General features: G+C 40.1%; 1 protein-coding gene and 1 pseudogene across 2 annotated transcripts in view; both read left to right on the forward strand.

The window, feature by feature from the left end:
- CCDC192 (coiled-coil domain containing 192) overlaps positions 1-6,481 on the forward strand; it is a 211,910-nt gene that overhangs the window by 78,953 nt on the left and 126,476 nt on the right. The window lies entirely within an intron of this gene.
- On the forward strand, positions 4,377-5,037 carry LOC102958841 (annotated as a pseudogene).

Genomic DNA, 6,481 nt, shown 5'->3' on the forward strand with positions numbered 1-6,481 from the left:
ACCTGATTCTGTCCAATTCTTGCTTGACCCCTTAAGGAAAAAATCCCAACTGGGAGTTTTGAGTATGCATATTCCTCCTGTGTAGTGCTAAATGAAATGCAACTGGTTTAGCCAAAGTTTCTTTGACATTCATTTTTGGATGCACATTTCTGGAAACATTAATGTAAATCTAGTGGGAAAACCAGTGGAGGGGAGAGGAGAGTCAGTGAGCACACACCTTTTTGATGTTATATTCTTTACTTTCCTGATTTCACCAGTTGGCCTTGTTTTAGTCTGTCCTTATTCTGTTTAGCCTTCCCTTTCTCAGAAACTGCCAAGAATTCCTCTAGAACAGAAGCACCCACAATTGAGTTGAATGAGAAACCTCAGAATTATTAACAATTTACTTTTTAAACATAAATTTTAATATAGTTTCCTAGAAATTACTGATGATGTCAATAGCCTATTTTGAAAAATAAAAAAGGGAAGTTGTTTCTAATTTTAAATGGTAATTAAAGTAACTGCTTATGTGCAGATGTTTATCATTCGTAATGTTTCACATATAAATAATTTTATCTTTTGCCCAATCTCTTCCCTTTGTTTTAAATGTCATTAATTGAGAGCTGACATAAACCCCACTGGGAGATTGCAGGGAAGAAAAAATGTCCAGGAGAGTTCTCTTTAGCCTTTATAAATGAAAAGGTATTGTCATAGCCTTGGAACCTGTAACAACAATTAGCAACCATATAAATAAATGATTTACACAGACTCATCTAAATGGGTGTGATTTCTCCAAGAAGGATAACCAGGCCACAGAGTTTCTAAATGGTTTAGGTATGAGTCATTTCAAAAATGAAACCTAAAATAATAACTCCACACCTTTTAAACTTTTTTCATTAAAAATGTATGGCAATATTGTGTTACAGGATCTAAGGAGGACTTGAGCTTCTCATAGAAAGGATACAACTAAGTCACAAGACTTCAGGAAGAGGTTAGGGAATATAAAACCATAAGAAATAGTTATTAATTGTTCATTCTTCAACTATTTTTGTTAATCATACAAGCCAGTCTCATATGCTTCGGGCTTCATAGGTGCAGGGAGCCCTGGTTGCGAATTGTTATGGTTTGTCCTCATGGAAGAACTGGTTAAGAGGAAGGATTCAGAGAAGCAGGAGGAGGAGGCTTGGCGATCAAACAGGGAGGCTCTTGCTGGCCTTGGGGAAAATGCATCATACACCAGGGTAGAAGTGGGGGCCAGAACAATGCATACAGTCAGACTGGAAACTCTGAGGAGGGAATAGGTGGAAATGAGAATGGGAGGCATTATTTTGCTTTGCAGAATTGCTAATGAGAATACAACTAGATGTTTACATTAAGTGTTAAAACAAGTTATGTCCAGCTTGAGCTCATGGGAATGTTTCCCCCTCAACAGTATTCCATGTCTGAAACACACTCATCCCCAGAGATAGAGCTTATGCAGTAACCAAAGTAATTAAAGAGCTGGATCACGGTAACCCTTAAAGGGCCGCTATGTTCAGCTAGTCACTGTTGTAGATAAAAGTTACCCTGGATGGAAACCTAGGATTGAAGTGGATTTTATCCTGACCAACTAGCATGTTAAATGCTCAGAGAGGTATGATTTGGACAAGATCAAAGTTTAGTTGATGAGGGACTCAGAGGATGCTTCCATGACCTCTCCAAAAGTGTGCTCCCTAGGGCATTAATTTGCCATTTGGCCATAGATCTTAGGATAAGTAAGAACTTAGTCTTCAAAATGACTTCCTAGCAAATTGATCTTTTGCTGGTCGGTTTCAAGTCTGACCCCTTTGGAAATTCATGCCAATGAGATCACATGCTACTTGGCTCCTACTGCTCTCCCATTTATGTCTTATGTTATCTGTGTGGCCTCAAACAGTATTAAGGATAAACAACCATATTCAAAATCTTCTTTAAGTATGGCAAATTCATTTTATTAAGATGCTTTCATTTTGATTCCTCTTCATGGATGGGTTTTTATTTGTTTTATCTTTATGTCTGAGACCATGATCTGAGAAAACTTTTAGCCTAAAAACATAATTTCCTACAGCCTTATGAATAAATATTATGACAACAGGGTCTCTCTTCTCGCAATGCCCACATGTCACCCTAAAAATGCATGGTAGTAAGACTTCAGGCTAGTGTTTCTCACTCTGAAATGGTATGTTCACAGGTGTATTCTTAGGCTCATATGGTATATGCATATGCCATGTGCCTTGGAAGCTATTGTATCATCATCTTCAATATATTTTAGGAAGAGCTGATTGATATTTTTGACATTTTCTGTGGACTGTCACACATGCCAAAGCAAAATAAACCTAAGGTAGATAAAGGGAAAATACCAGAACATCAACTGAAATACTACCTTCCTCCTCCTGGATTTCATTTCTGAATGCCTTAAGAGACTCCAAAGGTGGTACATAAGGCTAGATCAGTGCAGTAGTCCATTTGAGAATGGAGGGGGGTGGAGAGATAATGAGGTTTAACATAATTTCCATATACTGACAGGTTCCTGCATGGAATTTACCTTTAGCATCACAAAAACTATGTCCTTATAGGCCTTCTACATTGCCCACTGGAGTCTGGGGAGTGTCTATATAGAAAAGTATAAGAAGGAATTTGTCAAAATCAATGGTTCAGCATATTCTTATCAGATGTTATTAACTGCAAAACATGTCCATACAAAGTTCAAAAATCACAGATTTATATTTTTTCTCAAAACTTTCCATCCATCATTGATGCTCAGATATAGCAATTAGACAATGCATTTTAAGGCCATTGTGGTACATTCCATATGTGTTTGAGAAAGGTAGTGGGTCAAGGAGGGTGATTAAGAGATAAGACAACCTGAACTTATAAGCCTGATGGACTGGGCAAAGAAATCATGATTCAGAGTTAGTGGTCAGCTGAGAGTATCTCAGAAATCAATATACTGTTGTGTGGATTAATACTTTACTAGTGTCAAACATCACAATCACAATCATTCAGATTGCACCTGTGAAATTTTTTATATTCTGAGAGATAAAGAGTATTTGTCAACTTAAGCCATGCAAACAAGGGCTTTTCTGCAAAAGAGGTCTGTCATGGCCCTAAAGCTAATCAGTGAATTAGGGGGCAATCTTCTCCTTACAGTTCAACACCAACAGGGTTTCTAAGGTAGAGTCCTGTGATAGCAATCCTACTCTCATTTAACAGAAACACATTCTAATGAATTTAAGCAAAAAAAGAATTAACTGAAGATCAGGAGTAACTCCCAAGACTCTCCGGAAGGTTCTCTCCAGAGGACCAGGCTTGGAAACTAAAGTTGGGGTTGATGCTCTAATCGTACCACAGAACTGTCCCAGTGGAAGTGTCCACCACTGCATCACCCCACCTAGTAACTCTGAGGCCAGCCCTAGAAGCTTCCAGTAGAACCTCTTTCTGTACAGGATATTTCTGCTGTGAGTGGAGGGCATCTGAAACGGTTCTGACATGAATTGTGGCATGAATGCTTCTAACTGGTGAAGAGGAGGTCTCAAGTCTGACCTGAGGGTGCAAGGAAAGTGGCAAGAGAATTTTAGATTTCCAGCTTGAGGTGAGGACCCATAAAGTTGGGAAACTTCTACCCTAAGGAAATTGTTCAAAATGCCTGGAAGGCAAAAAGAATAGCACAACACCTGCCAAACCCAGAATCTGGGTCCTTCGGCGGGCTTAACTAGGTCAGCTGTTGGTTCTGAGACACAAAGAAATTGAGGGAGATTCAACCATAGCCTGGGAAAAGTGATTGAGTTACTCCTTGCTGTTTGTTTCTTTAAATCTTGTCCTTTGCTATGCCTGAATTTAATCTGTTAAAGAAAGGCAACAGTGTGATATTATCAGTTATTTATATTAATTTAGTAGTTACCAGTTTGGTAACAGCCCTAAAAAGAGATGAGGTACTGATTCATGCTACAAGAAGGATGAACTTTGAAAACACGATGCTCAATGACAAATGAACCAAGAATATACACTGCAGGAAAAGACAGTTTCTTCAAAAAATGGTGCTGGGAAAGATAGACAACTACATGTAAAAGAATGAAACTGGACCACTTTCTAACACCATACCTACACAAAAAAACTCAAAATGGATTCAAGACCTAAATTCCTGAGAGACCTGGAATTCGTAAAAATCCTAGAAGAGGACACAGGGAGTAATTCCTCTGACATTGGCCACAGCAACATTTTTGTAGATATGTCTCCTAAGGCAAGGAAACAAAAGCAAAGGCTACATCAAAATAAAATTTTTTTTGTACAGCAACGGAAACCATCAATGACACAAAATGGCAACCTACTGAATGAAGGTTTGCAAAATCATTTGCAAATAATATATCCTGTAAGGGGTTAATATCTAAAATATATAAAGAATGTATACAACTCAACAGTGAAAAAATAAACAACTAGATGATTAAAAAGCGAGCATGGGTCATGAGGCCAGGAATCACCTCCAGGTCTGCTGTCTGTCCATGTGGCTCGCTTGCCCTTCCAGCATCCCTCACCACTGCAGTCTTAGAACGTGCAGGTGGAGACTATCTCCCCCAGAGATGGGCTACTGTCCCAAAGCATGGCCAGACCTGTGTGGTGCACGACACAGGGATTCTTGAAGATAGAAAGAAATTTGATCCCTTCCAGAACAGAAAGAAGCGCTTTAAGTTTATGCTAGGGAAGCAGGAGGTGATCTGAGGCTAGAAAGAAGGCGTTGCCCCCGTAAGTATGGGTCAGAGAGCCAAAATATCTCCCCAGACTATGACTACAGTGCTCCTAGGCACCCAGGCATCACCCCACCAAATGCCACTCTTGTTTTTGTCCTTGACATGGAGCTTCTGAAATTGGAATGACAGGAATGGCATCTTCCCTGAGCACCCCATTCTTGGATGTGCCATGGAGGGATGTGGTGCCTCCAGAGGTGCACACACGAATCTGCCAGTCGTGTGGAGCTTTTCCTGATTGTTCCACTACATTTCTTTCTTTCTTTCTTTCTTTCTTTCTTTCTTTCTTTCTTTCTTTCTTTCTTTCTTTCTTTCTTTCTTTCTTCTTTTTCTTTTTTAAATTTTTTTAATGCATGTTTATTTTTGAGACAGAGAGAGAGCATGAGCAGGGGAGGGGCAGAGAGAGAGGGAGACACAGAATCCGAAGCAGGCTCCAGGCTCTGAGCTGTCAGCACAGAGCCCGATGTGGGGCTCGAACTCATGAACTGTGAGATCATGACCTGAGCCAAAGTCAGACGCTTAACCGACTGAGCCACTCAGGCGCCCCATCCACTACATTCTTTAGATAAGCATTGATACTGAATGAAAGTGTTCTGTCCCCATTGCTTTGCTCTTTCTCTTTCTCCTCATACGTGTGTTGACCTAAACTATATGCCATGAACCTCAAGTTATTCATTTTATTTCATTTTCTTGTTGGGGTGAAGTTTCAGTTTCAATCTTTTAGATCTAGGTTTCCATTTAAGTATTAGTCAAGTATTAACAGCACAAGTAATGGGTTAACTTCAGAATAGGAATTGGTGGGGGAAGGAGGATGCAAGAATCTTTATTTTATTTTGTTTTTCTGGGTGAAATTTTTATCTATTATTCATTAAACATTCTTGCTGCTGCCATACAAAGCGGTAGTAGATTTTGAGATGCTGTTGAGGGACAAATTCCTCTTTAAGTTGACAGATGTACATAGGTTGAATTAAAAGCCCTACCTAAAACTGAAGCAGAGAGAGGGAGAGCCTTTGCCTCCATTGCCCCACCCGAGCCTCCCCTTAAACACTCTGCCTTTTTTTCTTTAAAGTTTATTTATTTATTTTGATAGAAAGAGAGAGAGAGATGGAGGCAGGGAGGGGCAAAAAGAAGGAATGAGAGAATTCCAAGCAAGCTCTGTATTCTCAGCTTGGAGCCGGTCATGGGTCTCAATCTCACGAACCATGAGATCATGACCTGAGCCTAAATCAAGAGTCAGATGCTTAACTGACTGAGCCATCTAAGTGCCCCAAACCCTCTGCCTTTTGAAGACAGATAGTTCTCACTGCAAAGTTGGAAACTACACGGATCTGCACCCTGGCCTGCAGAGACCTCTGAAGCCGCCTTTGTGGCCTCACTTTTTGTTTTATCTCCCACCTTGTGGTTTTTCTAATGGATATTCAGGACTTTTGTAATCTCGTAGCTATCCAAGCTCTGCTTCCTAAATTTTAAGAACTTTAATCGAAAGTTTAAATTGAAGGTGCTGTTTGTAGACACTTAACACCCGATGAAAGCCCAGCCATCCTGACACACCCTTGAGTGTTGTCTTGAGAAAATGATGCTGGTCATCACAGCTTCAGTATCTCCTGGTTTTTGATATTCAGCTCCCCCTGCTGATTTCAGTGTTTCTTGGCTTTTCCTCCCCCTCTCAACACTTTGCTCTCCCTTGTAATGATTTGGTGAGGAAAATTTTTGCTGCCTACCTCCCACACCCACCTCCCTGA

This window comes from Panthera tigris, chromosome A1 (assembly GCF_018350195.1).
Source record: "Panthera tigris isolate Pti1 chromosome A1, P.tigris_Pti1_mat1.1, whole genome shotgun sequence".
Taxonomy (NCBI): Eukaryota; Metazoa; Chordata; class Mammalia; order Carnivora; family Felidae; genus Panthera; species Panthera tigris.